Source organism: Periplaneta americana, chromosome 13 (genome assembly GCF_040183065.1).
Source record: "Periplaneta americana isolate PAMFEO1 chromosome 13, P.americana_PAMFEO1_priV1, whole genome shotgun sequence".
In the NCBI taxonomy this organism is placed as follows: Eukaryota; Metazoa; Arthropoda; class Insecta; order Blattodea; family Blattidae; genus Periplaneta; species Periplaneta americana.
The window spans coordinates 101663724-101682068 of NC_091129.1; positions in this window are offsets into that span (position 1 = coordinate 101663724).

Sequence of the window (18345 nt, forward strand, 5' to 3'; positions counted from 1 at the left end):
GTTTCTTATCAATATAAAATCTATTTCATTTCACTATTTAGCCCTTTTCTGATTTAATTGTTCTTTGGTTTAGACGTAAGACTATATCAATGAACTCGGGTCAGTATAATGGCTACACTTCTGGCTATGCAGTAAAAGCAAAAAATGGTACAGCGAAAACCTTTATAATTCTTAAAGTACAGTACGATTAATTAGTCCTGACAGTCGCCGACAATGTGCGCCTGGGTCAGGCAAGTCTATTAAGTTACGCCAAGGGGTGTTCCGGTTAGTCAGTCGCTTGCATTCAGAGCGATCGGATGTCACGCATGCGGTAGAGCGATGTTTCCAGTACAGTTAAGCTGTACTGCATTTCTTTACTGACGGCACGCTCTTATCTCTACTTCGGAATTCTCACCACTACTCCTATTACTTGCCCTCATTCGCGTCGCTGAGCTGTCGGGACTAAATAATCGGTCTATTAAACGATAATATTATAGAGCAAGGAGTCCCATAGCGGTAATGCGCAACAAAATCTCGCGCACCTCCCCTCTCTTCTGGGCAGTGCCCGAAGTTGATGTCATTTTTCGGCCGCGCGGCAGCATTGTGCTCAATTTGTCTCGACATCCGGCTGACCTAACATATTCATGCTTGGTGCCTAAAGCGTTCAAATGGATCTACCTAATAAGACGTGAATTCACTTTTCTCAACGCGAAATTAATTGTACAGGATGAATCGTAAGTAATGTCTTTTATGCTCGACCATGCCGAAATGAAGTAATTATACGCCTGGTAGCAGTCCCTTAATGCATGTCATTAAAGTACACCTATTCATTAAAGTTCAGGTTTTCGATTATTCTCGGATATGCAATCGAAAGACAACGAGGGAAACGTCACGGAGGCTGGAAATCCAATACTGTCGCAGAAGGTTATGTTCTGTTCTATAATAATTAGCGTTAATTGTAAATAATATTCAATTAAATTCAATTTGTCATCTCGTTTTTCAATCCTAAATCAATTTCCAGGTTATATCAAAATTAGTTCATGTTATTCTCTAAATTATATCAAGGTCAATGACATTATTGTTCCTCGGAAAAAATCAATACTTTCGCGTCTGCGCACATCTTACAATTAACGAGCTATGCACAAGGTCACTTCCGATCTTCTGTCAGATGCGAATAAAATGAATACTTCTGAATAATTTCAAGGTAGAAATATGGTCGAGCGTAAAAAATCGTATGAAACTTGCCTATAATGGTAATTAAGACGCTCGTATGAAAATTATGAAACTCTTGCGCTAGTTTCATAAACAAACATACTCGCGTCTTAATTACTATCATTATAGGCTCGTTGCATAATGTGCTATTATTATGGTGGATGATTCCTCTAGCAAAAAGCAACAAAAGGTAAAATACCATTTTGCTGTTTTTTTATAATTTTCCAGAAAAACGTGCATTTTAAAAAACACGGATTGTGCGATCGTGCAACGGTGTAATCAGGAGTGACATTAAGTTGTATTGCTCTGAACAACCACTTCACCATGCTTGTTTTGAATAGGGAGTGGGAGGTCATTACCTTGCACATAATTTTTTAAATCTTAAGAAAGAATACAATCATACTCAGTTTAATTGTGTTTAAACTGTATTAGGAAACGGAGAATGAACAATGCTCATTTCACGTTGAATAAAATGACTTGGAAAATTTAAAATAAACTCTACCGCTCAATTTTAATTAAATGTTTAGAGAACACGGACAATAACATAAGCTTATTTAAAACTAAATTTAGAAGATTAAGAAATATTTCTACCTTCCATTTCAATTGAATATTAAAGAGAAGTAAACAATAATCATACTTATTTCGCGTTATGAAAACAAAATTTTAAAACATTTAAAATTCCATAGGAAAGAAATAGAAAATACGATTTGCTTATTTTTAGGGCTAGGATTTTGATGAAATTGCATCTTTTTTTTTTCTAGTAAGCCAGAAATATAGCTGCTTTAGTATTTATATGTTATGTGATAAACTGAGAGTTTTAAGACACATTTGTTAGGGCATTTTTTTTTGCATTTTTTGCCTGTTTCAACTCATCAGAGAATCTATTGTTTTATTCGGTTATTTTTTAGGCATTTTCATTTAATTTTGGTCATAAATCCCCATTATTAATGTATAATAATGTTTATTTCCTTTGATATTTTCTTTACATATTTTGTCTATTAATACCCATTATAATATTTTAATCGATTTTCTACACAAATATTGCCATATTAACGTAGTACACCCCATGTAATGGATCAGTCCAACCATCCCTTCAATATAGACTCCTCAATACCTGCTAATTCCGGATAAGACTGGTCTTTTGGTAGACTACATGGAAACTAAAAGTAAAGTAAATCCATGGCGCTACAGCCCATGAAGGGCCAAGACCGACCAGCTGACTGCTGACCTCACATCCACATGCCAACGCAGAGGTGAACGATCATACATGGAAACTACATCAGGTAAAATAATTAAAGTGTACTACTTATAAAAAATAATGCAAAATTTACTTTAATTACTACTCTAAATATTATTTATTTATTTATTTATTTATTTATTTATTTATTCTGGTGTAGTTAAGGCCATCAGGCCTTCTTTTCCACAACACGAGGAATACAAATACAATAACAGAAATAAAAAGGAAAAAAAAAAGTAAGTACCTAGTACAAAACTCTTTTCCTACTAAGCCAATTATGTGAGATCAATTTTTAGGACATTTTTAAGGGAATTTTTTTAAAGATTTTGAGGTCATAAATGCATTGTTTTAGGACATTTTTTCATGATTTATAGGTCATTAAAATCCTAGCCCTACTTACTTTACGTTAAAATTCTTCGATTTAATTATAATTAGATATTTGATGAACACAGCCAATAAGCAAAGCTCATTTTACGTTATACAAATCTACTTCATGATTGAAAGAAACTCCGTTTGTCGTACTGCAAGAACTTCCTTCAGCCAGTTACGAATATTTCCCTCTCACTTTAATTTTTAAAGTAGTAACATGCAAGAAATCAAATCTTCAAAGCTGTCTTTAAACTTAATTGTTTGTGTTATGTTTAGTCTATATTTCTCGCTGTCTCCTCTATCCCCCTCACAAACGCACACGCGAGCTGTTCAGGGTACCTACGCCTACGTATCTGCCACCCTCCAGGCAGTAACATTTACAGCGTTGTCAGAGTGGATTGCGTTTTAAAATTACTTTGCAGGATGAAAAGTTACATTTGTTCAGATAAAATTTCTGCATTTTTCATGCATAAAACTAAAATTATTTCACTCTTTTATTACTATAATACACTGCTCTCTTAAATTGAATGAGCATATTGGGTAATTTATTCAGTAGCTTTCCCTATGAAATGTTTCATATAAAACTTATTTTTCTCGAAAAGGAAGCAAAATCGAGCTAAACTGTTTCAAACTTTATTGTTTGTAATAAGTCAAAGCATGTTCTCCTGAAGTTAATGGCAATAATTACAATTCACTCATATATATATATATATATATATATATATATATATATATATATATATATATATAATTTATTTACTTATTTACTCATTTATTTATTTATTCATTCATTTATTTTCATTAATAATTATACATTTTGAAAATGCCATGCAATATTGCTTATGAACGTAAAAATAAGTAGTGAAGATCTCAACAAAAGACAAGAGTAGGTCAAAAGCAATCAAACAAATCCAAATCCCCAGCACCGAGCAAGTGAAACGGCTTAAACATTGCTGGAAAGAAGCCGCTGCTTGAGCCACCGAGCAATCTCCGGACTCAGCTATCGAATTTGTACCTGCGGCGTTCGGAATCTCAATTCACTTTTTTCAAAACAATTTTCTTAATTATAATCCAACATATGATACATCCCTACGCAAAACCCTGCGCCTGATTCAGACTTGAGCCTATCCGACGGGGATGACTGGGATAACGGGGATAGAACCCCGTAAAAAGTGCTGGAAACTGTATGTATACTACTCAGAAGTAGACCCAGCTGTAACTGGCCATTAGGCGGTTTCTCACCAAAGCAATGTATGCTCGCAAAATTCTAAAAAACCTCATTCATTTATCCACCACGACTTTTAAACATGCTGAATATTTCACAAATGCGATCGAGAATTTAGTCCGCTGGACTTCAATTTGTAATCGAGATTCCGAACATGACAGCAATGGCTATCGAATATTGCCCTCAAATTACTACATCCCTTCAAAATATGCAAATTATGATGAATTCGCAGAATAACTCACGAAAGGATTTCAAGACCACCGGCGTAGCCTGCCGATTCGGAATTGCGCTCGGGCGCGGGTTCGATTCCCGCTTGGGCTGATTAACTGATCGAGTTTTTCCGAGAATATTCCCAACCATAAGGCGAATTTCAGGTATTTTACGGCGAATCCTCGGCCTCATCTCGCCAAATAGCATTTCGATATCACCAATCCTATCGACGCTAAATAACCTAGTAGTTCATACAGTGTCGTGAAATAACTACTAAAAATGACTTGAAATCGACGAACCAGCTTGTAGAATAGTCGTAAAAGTGACCTCTGCTCATTGTATTTGTGATATAAACTAATGGCCTAAGGCCAAGTCCACAGCTACATACAAATGTCCGCAAACAAACACACAAAAGTTTTCAAACTGTTGCCCAGAACTGCTCTCTACACTATTTCGAGCTAACAAATGCACTGTTTGTTTCTATAAAGTTTGTGGTGCCTCACAAACATTTGCACAAATCTTGAAAGCGTATCCATACCTACAAAAATTCATTTACAAACATGTCCGTGAGTGAAATAATAGCGTGCATCAGGACGTTTTATACCGGTGTAGTTTTGAAGTTCACGAAAAGTAAAGTACGTTGAAGGACACTTGAATTTCTACGAACTGTTACAGATTAGCCTATGCCGAAAATATTCTAAAATATTATTAATTTTTATTAAAACAATTATACATTATATGCATTTTTTTCGGTTAAACTCGTACATATTGAGCGTGAGCAAAACACGTCCAGTAGTTTAGGAGAAACGGTTGTACAAAAACAGTCAATCAGATCAATATTCCTCGTAGAGAAACTAAAAATGACGAAAGAGATTTCTTCTAACATACAAGATGACTCTCAATTAATGGTGCCCTGGCGCTGAGATTTCAGTAGTACCGATAGTAGTAAGTTGTCTTCGTCGTCGTCATCGTCGTCCTCATCATCATCATCATTATTTCTGCAGGAATACTTATGGAATGTCAGACGAAAATACGTGAATTCGAATTTAGATATTAAGTTCTTAGGTCTGAGGTGTAGACCTCATTATGAAATTGTTGAAATATGAATAAAATATGACTTATAAATGCAAAACTTGACTATAGTAATGCAATTTGAGTACCAATTAATAGGCTTAATAATCATAATGTTGAGATTATCCTGTAGTATCTAATAATTTTAACAATACATTTCCGACTATTATATTGACTGTGTTAGTACACAAAAAAATATATGCTAGGTACCTGTAACTCGTGTACAAAGTTCCATAAAAATTTGTTAAGTAGGGGAGAAGTTAATTTTGTGTAAATGCGCCCCTATAAAGGGTTTAGGTTGTTCAGAAATATTTTAAATGCAAAAAATTAGTTTTTTTAGGTATAATTTTTATTTATTATTATTATTATTATTATTATTTTACACAGTCATAACTTTATTTTTCCATTAACACTTATATCTAGTTAAGTGTCATTGTCTCAATGTAACACGTGCTGTGCTGATCATACTAATTCTACTATCCTTTAGTTGTGAGATTATATTCATATGTATTAATTCTTTTTTTAAGTTAATACTGTATACTAGAATGTATTTTTCTGTTTGTGATTATGTATTCAGTCTCTTTTTTATTATTGTTATTTTAAAGTTAATACTGATTGTGTATATGTATTCAATCTCTCTTTTTTACTTAATTATGTTTATTATTATTTTTAAGTTAATATTTGTATACCGGTATGTATGAAACCATTTATTTTGGCCCAGAAGTACAACTAAAAGAACCAAGTAAACTTGAAGTTTTTAACGTAATTAAGAAAATGAAGAATAACAGAGCTCCTGGTGAGGATCTGATAACAGCAGAGCTGATACAGAAAGGTGGAAAGCGTCTCTGGACCTACATATATGAATTAATATTAGCGATTTGGAACAAAGAAGAAATTCCTGATGAATGGAGAACAGCCCTGATATGCCCCATACACAAAAAGGGCAGCAAGCTGGACTGTAACAATTTCCGAGGAGTCTCGCTGCTGAATGTTACATATAAGATTTTTACAAATATAGTATCTAATTATATTAAAGCATATGCAGATGAATTCCTGGGTGAATATCAGTGTGGTTTTAGGCAAGGACGAAGTACAACCGATCACATATTCACAATCAAACAGTGTTTAGAGAAGACAAGTGAATATAATATCCCCATACATATGCTTTTTATAGACTTTAAGCAGGCATTTGATAACATGAATCGATTTAAAATTCTGGAGGCTATGAGAGAATTTGGTATCCTTACCAAATTGGTAAATTTAACAAAAATAACCCTCTCCAAAACATATAATAAGGTAAAGATACAAACAAAACTATCTGATAAATTCTTAACAGTAAATGGGGTGAGGCAAGGAGACTCCTTATCTACAATTCTGTTTAATATTGGCCTTGAAAAAGTCATTAGAAACATTGATATAAATTTTAATGGTACCATATTTAATAGGACCAGACAGTGCATGGCCTATGCGGATGATATTGTGGTCATGAGTAGATCTCTTGGAGTGCTAAATGAAATAGTAACCCAAATTCAAACAGAAGCAGAGCACATGGGGTTAAAAATTAATAAAGAGAAAACTAAATATATGAGAAACATAAGACCAAGTGGCATTTGTAATAAAGATATTATAATAAATGGACAGAAATATGAGGAAGTAGATTCTTTTAAATATCTAGGAGTTCTAATTACCCAAGAAAACACTGCAGATGCGGATATGAGGCAAAAAATTGCTGGGGGAAATAGATGCCTGAGAGCCCTTAACAAAACTTTGAGAGCAAGATGCATAAGTAAAAAAGCAAAACTTACATTATATAAAACAGTCGTAAGACCAATTGTGCTTTATGGCAGTGAAACTTGGACTCTGTTGAAGAAAATGGAACAACAACTGATGACATGGGAAAGGAAAATTCTAAGGAAAATCTATGGTCCTAAATATGAGAATGGGCACTGGAGGATTAGATATAATACAGAACTGAAAACTCAATATAAATCTCCAGATATTGTTGCTGAAATCAAAGCCCGTAGGTTGGAATGGTTAGGACATGTAATTAGGATGAATGATCAGAGAATACCAAAAAAAGATTCTAAACACAAAACCAGAAGGCAGGCGCAATATTGGCAGACAGAAACTAAGATGGTTGGATGGAGTGGAGGAAGATTTAAGGACTCTAGGCATGAGAAGATGGAGGCAGAAGGCTCTGGTTGGACAGGAATGGACCAAGATCCTAAGGGAGGCCAAGGCTAGACTACAAGGGCCGTAGTGCCAAAGAAGAAGAAGAAGAAGATGTATTTTTCTGTATGTGATTTGATCCTGATTGAGTGGAAGAGAAGGCCTGCTGGCCTTAACTCTGCCAGGGAAAATAAAACTATTATTATTATTATTATTATTATTATTATTATTATTATTATTATTATTATTATTATTATTATTATTATTATTATTATTAAAGGATAGTTAGTCTTATGGAACCGTAAATATAGTTTGTACACAAAAAAATATGCTACCTGTAATTTCCGTACGTTTCATGAAAATCTGTTAGATAAGAGAGAAGTTATTAATTTTGTCTAAAATCACCCTCTATAAAGGGGTAGTTCCTCTTAATAAAGCGTAATCAGAGATTGTACATAAAAAACATGTGCTACCTATAAGATGTGTACAGTGTTAAATAAGAACACGTTGAAATCCTTGCAAGTTATTAATTTTGTACATCTAGATTTGCGTTTTTGTACACTGTGCGATGGCGGACTTGTATGTAAGGACGGCAGTGAAACTCTGGGTTCCTTAAAAGCCTCGAAAACTAGTACCCTGGCGCTGCCAGGCCCGCCAGGCCTGAAATAAATCCCTGCTCTCAATAAGCTGATGTAGAAACCTCTCCTCTACCTCCACGTAATGTTAGATTTAACAAAAGGAGTTGGCTCAGATAGTAACGTTTGAGACTCGCATTCGGGAGGTTCCGGGTTCAATCGCAGTAGCCGACAAATCCAAATGGGGGTTTTCATGGTTTCTCTTAGTCACACAGGCAAATGCCGGATTGGAAATTTACATACCGCGATTCATCATCGCCATAGTTATCATATTATAAACTTTAATTCAAAATTTAAATCAGGTACATGGACACAAGTCATCTATTATTATTATTATTATTATTATTATTATTATTATTATTATTATTATTATTAACTTCAATTTTCATCAGTTCAGCTTAATATAATAATGACTTCTTATAATTTGAAAATGTCAACTGAAAAATCAAAAGTCATGGCATTTCTGGAAAATGTCATAAGATGTCAAAAATACTAATTAATAATAGTGTAATAGAACAGGTTAGGCATTTTAATTATCTGAGATGCGATGTATCTTATGAATATGATAACGACTCGAAACATAAAGTCTATGAATTCCAGAATATTTGTGGTACCATAAAACGTAGCCTACATTGATAAACAAAACAACAAAAGACATGATTTTAAAATTTTGTGAGACAGTGGCGGTTTCAACTTATGGGCCGTATTCATAGACATTTTTAGCGCGGGCTTTCGGTGGATGATCAGCGTTTTTCGTATTCATAAACCAGTGTTAGCGATAGGATATGATTTCAATTCTGTACTAGTAACCAGTGGATAGCCGGGGCTAGCTTAGTACGCTCGTAGCGCGTGCTGCGAAATGTCTATGAATAGCACCCTAAGGAGTTAAGTACAGCTGAGTACTGTAAAAAAAATATTTTTGCGATTTAAAAAAATATTTGCATCCCCCCCTCCAAATGTCAGTTCACTGTGCAATAATGAAGCTTTTCCCACTTAACTAAAAAACTATCCAACATTTTGTGATGAAATTTTTTGTGCATATTAATGCATGTCATATCTATAATATGATGCGAGATCATTTCTCTACCTTTGATAGATTGTCTGATAAAGAATAAATTAATTTTAAAAATGGCCAGATATCATTATTTTCTTCTAACATAAAATAAAAAAAATATATGTTTTTTTTTTATTAAGGAATGTAGTTGAAAGAGCATGATATTGTAAACATGAGTTTCAGCAATAAAATAAAAGACAGAGAACATAAAAAAGTTAGCAAGTTTATGAGTTATGAGTAAAACGCTTCATAACTGCACAGTGAACTGTCATCATTTTGAATTTTGAAAAAAAAAAAATATGTATATATATATATATATATAATTTTTTCTAAATAGTAAAAATATATTTTTCATACAGCAGAAGGACAGTGTTTTACATATACCAATTTTCATTATTGTACAAGATACAGTAATGAAGGAAAAAAACGTTTACTACTGTAAGCTATATCTAGTCCCTTAATGTACGGATCAGAAAATTGGGCAGTGAACAGGAGTGACAAAAGAATAATTGAAACAGTTGAAATGCAATGCAGCTGGTTGTACACTAATTAAAGATTACATTAGAAGTGGGACTATAAGATAAAAACTCAGTATTTTTAATTTAAACAATATAAATATAACAAAATAAACAAACTTGGATGGATCATATTATATCAAGGATGTCCGATGAAATACTAGTAAAACAGGCCTTTGAGTATCGCCCGAAAGGTAGACGAGATACAGGAAGACCTATGCTTTGTTCGGTTAACTACTTCTGAGGCGAAACAGATCAATATAGTCTACCCTGACGGATTATTATTATTATTATTATTATTATTATTATTATTATTATTATTATTATTATTATTATTATTATTATTATTATCATTATCATTATTATTATTATCATCATCATCATCACCATCATCATCATCATCCATCTGACCTGCTATGGACTACGTTATTTCAACTGATTTGTTTTAGCCCAACATGATAAAGGCTTCTTTGAATAGCCACTATTGTTGAATTCCATTTTACTTAGAACGGAGTATGCTTGAACACTGTGTTTCATTTGCACGAACTACTTCGTGGCTTGGAAATGTGTATATTAATTATGAAATATTAAATGCACAGTAGTATCCCGTTAGAGCGCAGAGGTCCGTTGCTCTCATCTGTCTTAACGATCGATAACACCGTAGTTTACCAACAAAAAGAAAATTACTGGTGGAACATTTTATCTGCTAGGTCAGCTTGTAAAACTGCTGCCCTCGTGTTCCAGCCAGGATTTTTCTCTCGGCCACTGAGTCCAGAGTCCACCACGCAACCTATAAAATGGGTCTCTTGGGCCCCTCTCCCATGTAAATTGCGTCCGGAGTGCGAAGTCTGTCTATTCCATTATCCGTTGCTGGGGTTGGAAAGGGACATAGATTTTTGCATCACCTCCAGCGCGCAGTGAAGCTTTAACCCCATCAACTCAATTTTGCAAATGTTGAAATAACTTTCTCTTCGATATTTCACTTTATTATGTATATGCACACACACAAGCACTAACTCACCAGTGTGAGAGGAGTTGATCGTAACAAAATGTTATAGGTATCTTATTTTATGGGCAATATCGCCATTGTTTAAAACTTCAATAGTATACTGCACCGTAGCAGGGCAGTCTAAAGGCCCACATACATGTTCATACCTGTATCGATACAAATAGCAAAACGTGTATCCGAGATCTGTATCGATTTCAAGGCCCCCTTTCAGGTTGAGATCTGTATCGATTTTAATATATGCACCCGAGGTCTGTATTTAGTATCAAGGTCCCCATTCAAGTTGAGGTCTGTATCGACACTAATACATGCATCCGAGATGTATATTTAATATCAAGTACCTTATTCACGTTGAGATCTGAATCGATACAAACGTACATGCATCCGAGATCTGTATATAGTTTTAAGGTCCCCATTCAACTAAAGGTCTGTATCGATACGAATACATGCATCCAAGGTCTGTATTTAGTATCAAGCTCCCATTCAAGTTGATATCTGTACCGATACAAATACTTGCATCCTAGATCTGTATTTAGTATCAAGGTCCTATTCAAGTTGATATCTGTATCGATACAAATATTTGCATCCAAGATCTCTATTTAGTATCAAGGTCCCATTCAAGTTGATATCTGAATCGATACAAATATTTGCATCCTAGATCTGTATTTAGTATCAAGGCCCCATTCAAGTTGATATCTGAATCGATACAAATATTTGCATCCTAGATCTGTATTTAGTATCAAGGCCCCATTCAAGTTGATATCTGTATCGATACAAATACTTGCATCCTAGATCTGTGTTTAGTATCAAGGTCCCATTCAAGTTGATATCTGTATCGATACAAATACTTGCATCCTAGATCTGTATTTAGTATCAAGGTCCCATTCAAGTTGATATCTGTATCGATACAAATACTTGCATCCTAGATCAGTATTTTTTTTTTAAACCGGCCAGAGGCCGTTTACCAAAGTTATCTCTGTTTTCTGTTTTCGTTTTCATTTGATTCCTTTTTTTGTTTTACTTACACTATTACAAACACAACACCCATGCCCGAGGCGGGACTCTAACACAGTACCCTTCGGACCTAGCGATAGAGACATGCCGTGCCCCTACCGCTTGAGCCATCCGGGCCGGCAATATTTAGTATCAAGGTCCCATTCAAGTTGGTATCTGTATCGATACAAATACTTGCATCCTAGATCTTATTTAGTATCAAGATCCCATTCAAGTTGGTATCTGTATCGATACAAATACTTGCATCTTAGATCCGTATTTAGTATTAAGGCCTCATTCAAGTTGGTATCTGTGTCGATACAAATACTTGCATCCGAGATCTGTATTTAGTATCAAGTCCCCATTCAAGTTGGTATCTGTAGCGACACAAATATTTGCATCCTAGATCTTATTTAGTATCAAGGTCCTATTCAAGTTGGTATCTGTATCGATACAAATATTTGCATCCTAGATCTTATTTAGTATCAAGGTCCTATTCAAGTTGGTATCTGTGTCGATACAAATACTTGCATCCGAGATCCGTATTTAGTATCAACTCCCCATTCAAGTTGGTATCTGTATCGATACAAATATTTGCATCCTAGATCTGTATTTAGTATCAAGGTCCCATTCAAGTTGATATCTGAATCGATACAAATATTTGCATCCTAGATCTGTATTTAGTATCAAGGTCCCATTCAAGTTGATATCTGTATCGATAGAAATACTTGCATCCTGGATCAGTATTTTTTTTTAAACCGGCCAGAGGCCGTTTACCAAAGTTATCTCTGTTTTCTGTTTTCGTTTTCATTTGATTCCTTTTTTTGTTTTACTTACACTATTACAAACACAACACCCATGCCCGAGGCGGGACTCGAACCCAGTACCCTTCGGACCAAGCAATAGAGACATGCCGTGCCCCTACCGCTTGAGCCATCCGGGCCGGCAATATTTAGTATCAAGGTCCCATTCAAGTTGGTATCTGTATCGATACAAATACTTGCATCCTAGATCTGTATTTAGTATCAAGGTCCCATTCAAGTTGGTATCTGTATCGATACAAATACTTGCATCCTAGATCTGTATTTAGTATCAAGTCCCCATTCAAGTTGGTATCTGTAGCGATACAAATATTTGCATCCTAGATCTTATTTAGTATCAAGGTCCTATTCAAGTTGGTATCCGTATCGATACAAATATTTGCATCCTAGATCTTATTTAGTATCAAGGTCCTATTCAAGTTGGTATCTGTATCGATACAAATACTTGCATCCTAGATCTGTATTTAATATCAAGGTCCAATTCAAGTTGGTATCTGTATCGATACAAATACTTGCATCCTAGGTCTTATTTAGTATCAAGGTCCTATTCAAGTTGGTATCTGTATCGATACAAATATTTGCATCCTAGATCTGTATTTAGTATCAAGGTCCTATTCAAGTTGGTATCTGTATCGATACAAATACTTGCATCCGAGATCTGTATTTAGTATCAAGTCCCCATTCATGTTGGTATCTGTATCGATACAAATACTTGCATGCTAGATCTGTAGTTAGTATCAAGCCCCATTCAAGTTGGTATCTGTATGGATACAAGATAATACTTGCATCCGTATCGAGTATCTAGGTCCCTATTTACGTTGAAGTCTGTATCGATTCAATTTGATTTAACGAAAACAATCTCTAAATAAATTGCCTTTATGGCCTTTAAGTTATTTATTCAAATTTTTAAATATTATTCATATAACAAGAGCACATAATTTCAATTATTATTTATACTTTTGTTACGTTGTTTAGTCAACTGTCCGAAGACAGATCAGGACTCCACAATTGATACATACCAACTTGACATAACTCATGAGAGAATTAGGCCAGGAGATAATGGAGTAGTGTGGCCAGTTCCTTTCCACCTTCATTGCATAAGTCGCTGAATAGATACATATTACACTAATGAGACTTCAGATGTATACAAACAATTTGTCTTCCTCTCGCACATATCGTCAAGAGATGTACTGTCTGATAATAGCTGTATATATCAGCCAGAACCTCCAGAGATAACTTTTGTTATTTTACTTTAAATTCATCTTTATATACTTATTTTACTATTTAAAATTATTATATTTTATTAGGTATACTTTGTCGTTTTAAAGATATTGTTCTGCTGCGTCTAACGTGATAATACCATGGTTAATACTACGGACACTTCTTCTGATATTACATGTTCAGCATAATTTAGTCAGTAACACTATGTAACTATCATGTAATATTCCCAATTGTGACATTTTAATTTATTGTTCAAATTATATATAATTGTCTTGAGTCATATTTTAAGCTATGTACATTTCTCAAACAGTTAAATTTTGTGATATAAGACACAACTTCACGTGTTAAGTGTACAAAAATACATTTTAATGTTCTTAGTCTTTAATTATGTAGCATGTGTTTAATATTTCAACATATAATCATGTTTTAAGAAACCTTTATATGAATACCACATTACACAAACTAAACCTACGACATATGGTGTAATTTTCGTGTCGTGTGTATAGTCCAATTTCATGTCGTTTGTCAGCATGTTCACGCAGATATAGGACTGATGATGCGAGCGAAAACGTTTGTAGGCTACAACAAAACTTTTATGATTGATAAGTTAATTAATTATTAACGGATTTTTCATTCTAAATAGTTTGTCATTTTAGGCAAGCCATTCTGGTGGTAAGTTTTGTAAATTAAATTAAATAGAATATTGCCTTATTATTATTATTATTATTATTATTATTATTATTATTATTATTATTATTATTATTATTATTATTATTATTATTGTCATCATCATTTTCACCCACAAATGTACTTTGTTTATGTATTACAGATTCACTCCAGTCTGTATTACTGTTCCTAAATTCCGGAATTCTTGCTTGCTTGTTCTCTAAGTTTTGAGGAAGACGATAGGATCCAATACTTGAAGGATGATTATGAATGTAGTAACATGTTAAAGAAAATGAAAAGGACAGTGGAAATTCTCAGGACAAAATAATATAGATCTACCTTGTAATTTTTTTTTTTTTTTTTTTTTGTATATATCTCTCTGTTCTTTTCCCAGGCAGAAAGATTGGCTGATTGAGCTTTAAAATTGTTATTAAAATTGAATTGAGCGCACTGCTTTGTGCCGTCTCGCCGTCTGTATTTCTGCTCACAGTCCCAAAACTTCCTGCTCGAATAAAACCAGTTGTACAACCTGTCATTGTCTCCGGTGTGATCATCCATCACGCTTGGAATTCCGAACAGGACATGGCACTCACTGCAAAGAATTAAAAATTCCGAAGCTCCGGTGAGACATAAAAGCTGGCTAATCACTTAAAATATCTTATAGAGCCCTTAGTTTTTAATTACACGACCTGCAGAATGTTACATGTCTTCATGCATAATTTGTCTGACACGTTCAGTACCGTTGAATAAAAAACTGTTGTACTCCTTCTACTCCACCAACAGCATTCTCATATATCTAACTTCTATATATATTCCAACATTTTACTACTACTGTGTTCAACCATTAGCCACTTCATATTTTAACCCCTAGTCCACTAATCTCTACTCCTCCCCTGTAACATGTATTGATACTTAATCCAGCGTCTATTTTTTCAGCCTCTGTTCCTCCAGCTATAGTCTGGGTCAGCTTACTTCATACCCTAAGAATGAAACCTAACCATTTTCCCCCCATTACTACATATTTTCTAGTTTGCAGGTTGAATTTTCTTTTGCCAACTTCGTTTCGAATTTCAATGCTGAAAAATACTACAAATGGTAGCGATTTTGTAACTAGTATGTTGGCAGGTGAGACAAATGTTGTCGGTACTGGAGTTCCATGAAATTAAAATTGTACTAGATTTCTGAGCCGGTTATTTGAAGCTAGTGAAATTTGAACATACTAATAATTAATTAATACCAGTATTAATATTAATACATAATAGTTATTTTTTGTGTTGCGTTGTGGTTATAATTCAAGACTATAGTCAGGTAAGTTTTCGGAGCTAGTACTAATAATATCATGTGGTCAAACAAAATACATTTTTAGGTTAGGTCTCGTGAATCAATTGTTTAGTCAAACCAATGAATTTCATATTCCCAGACAAAATACCTGACATGTTGATCCCTTTCTCGTATAGTTTGCCTACGAAAATATGTTACTGATTATTGAATTATTTAGAATAACCTTCCAACATAAAGGTAAAGTACGGTAAGTAAATGTCATTCAGTACGTAGGATCGTGTGATATCTGGTAACAGTTGGCAACACTGACAACACGGCAATATTTCCTGTTCAGGAACTGTTCTTACCTGATCCTCACTATACCACTGAAACTCTAGTATTCTACTTCTCAAATCTATAATCCTACTTCTTCAACCCCTGTTCTCCTTGTAACTCCTATTCCGACTGCATAAAGTGATTTGCAGCATGATAATACCATTCCGCATATTGCTAACCAAGAGTTCCATTGGGAAATTATTTCACATCCATCATATCTCCTGGTCTTGCCGCATCAGATTTTCATCTTCTTCACTCTCTGGCCAACAATATGAGGGAAATCTCTTTTAATAACGAAGCTGCTCCTCAAAATTGGCTTGATTATTTCTTCAGCTCCAAACCATCTGATTTCTTCAGACGTGTAATCGAAAAATTGCTAGAACGTTGGGAGTCTGTCATAAACAATGAAGGAGAATATATTATATAAAATACATAATTTTGGATTTAATAAAATCACTACGAATTATCCATCAACCTAATAAACGTGTAATTTGAAACTAATACTATGATGTGATTTCTATTACGATACCGTATTTAAACAAAAAAGTTAGCCTACTTATATTTTCTGTTTCAAATAGCCATTTTTGCACCACTTAACATTAAAAAGAAACATTTGAATCATCTCGTACATTATTAATATGTTTACATATATTATCTACTGCATTTTTTCGCTTATTGGACCTCCTCGCATATAAGACCCTCTTCTACTTTAAGAGTAAAATACACAGGGTGGAAGTGAAATAACCCTACAGATTGAAAGAGACTATAAGGTACACTTAAATGAATAGAAGATCTATATTACGTTTTGTGATTAAATTTACAGTTAATTAGAAAATTGAGTTGATAATTTCAGCAGCGTGGCAACATTGACGTCTCTTTTCTCAATACAGATAAGAGATTAACGAACTTAAGTCTGTCTGCCTTTGCGAACTACCTCTCATCTCCCTTTTTGGCTACAATGTTGCAAGCGGGTCGCATCGGTCAGTGAATTCAAATTAGTGATTTTTAAATTAAATAAACACAAAAACTGCCCACACTGTTGAAATACGTCAGAGTGATAAATTATTATTTATTAGATCTTCGATCTATATGAACAAGAATCATGACCCTACTCGCAGTAGTTACTAAATAATAATGTGTTAAACATTTGAAAAAAAAAAACTTTTTTGTTTCTGAGAAAACTATGGACTTTCCACCAATATGGTATTACACTTTTTTGTTACATACAACATGAGCTATTCACTATGAAAATCTGCAGGGTTGTTTCACTTCCAGCCTGTATATCTGCATATTAGAGCCCTTCGACATACTGTATATAGTGTGAATTATCAATCACAAATACTCATGGAAAGTTTGCAAATTAAAACCCGCTTCTGAAACCATCCTCTGTCCCGTTGTCACGTTACTTCACCTATTGTCTCTATTGACAAAGAGGAATAACATTTCTCTTTGTCTGATTATCCTCAAACTACCTACCGTGCTCTATTCCGTTAGATCTCCCATTGTCACAGCACATAGACAACTTTCCCTTCTTCTTATACTGATGGTATCGGTTACCGCAAATTGTAGCTACTTCCGAAGTCAGTCTTTGAGAGAAAGAGATCAGTGTCAGGTATGAATGTAAAAATGGGTAACAAACTAGCAAGTTATTCTGTGTTATTTATATTGAATGTGATTGACTTCGTGTAGAAAATTGAGTCAAAGTTGCTGGTCGTAAATTTTCAGCGCAACCCAATATGATTTTTTATTGTCTATTTTAGGACGCTTTATAAAATGTTATGGTTATCTTGTGTCTGAATGAGATAAAGGTAATAATGCCGCGAAATGAGTCCAGGGACCAACGCCGAAAGTCATCCAGCATTAATTCTTAATGACTTAAGGAAAACCCCTGGAAAAAAACCTCAACCAGGCAACTTGTCCTATCCAGGATTTTAACCCGGGACCGTTTGTTTCACAGTTAGATATGCTAGACGTTACTCCACAGCGGTGAACCTATTTGATTCGGTACTGGAGAAATCAAAAAGAAAAAACTTCCCGCTACAACTTCATGAAAAAAATCTGAAATATTTCGTAGTGCAAAATCAGGAAAGTAAGGAAGTTGAAAGAGAAGTGTTTCAATGGTTGATATAAACTAGAAACAATGGAAACGTCCTGTTGTTAAATATACTGTAGCTCTATTTGACATTTTAAATTAATTTCTATATTTAGACCTACTGTTATCGAACTTTAAAAATTGTATTTTCTGTTGCCCTTTTGTATATGTGTCATTCTATGTCAGCTGCTCTTGTATCGGAAAAAAAAAATATTTTTCATAAAAAGTCTATTGCTGTATGTTAAAATACGCAACAATGTCCAGGAGATATGGA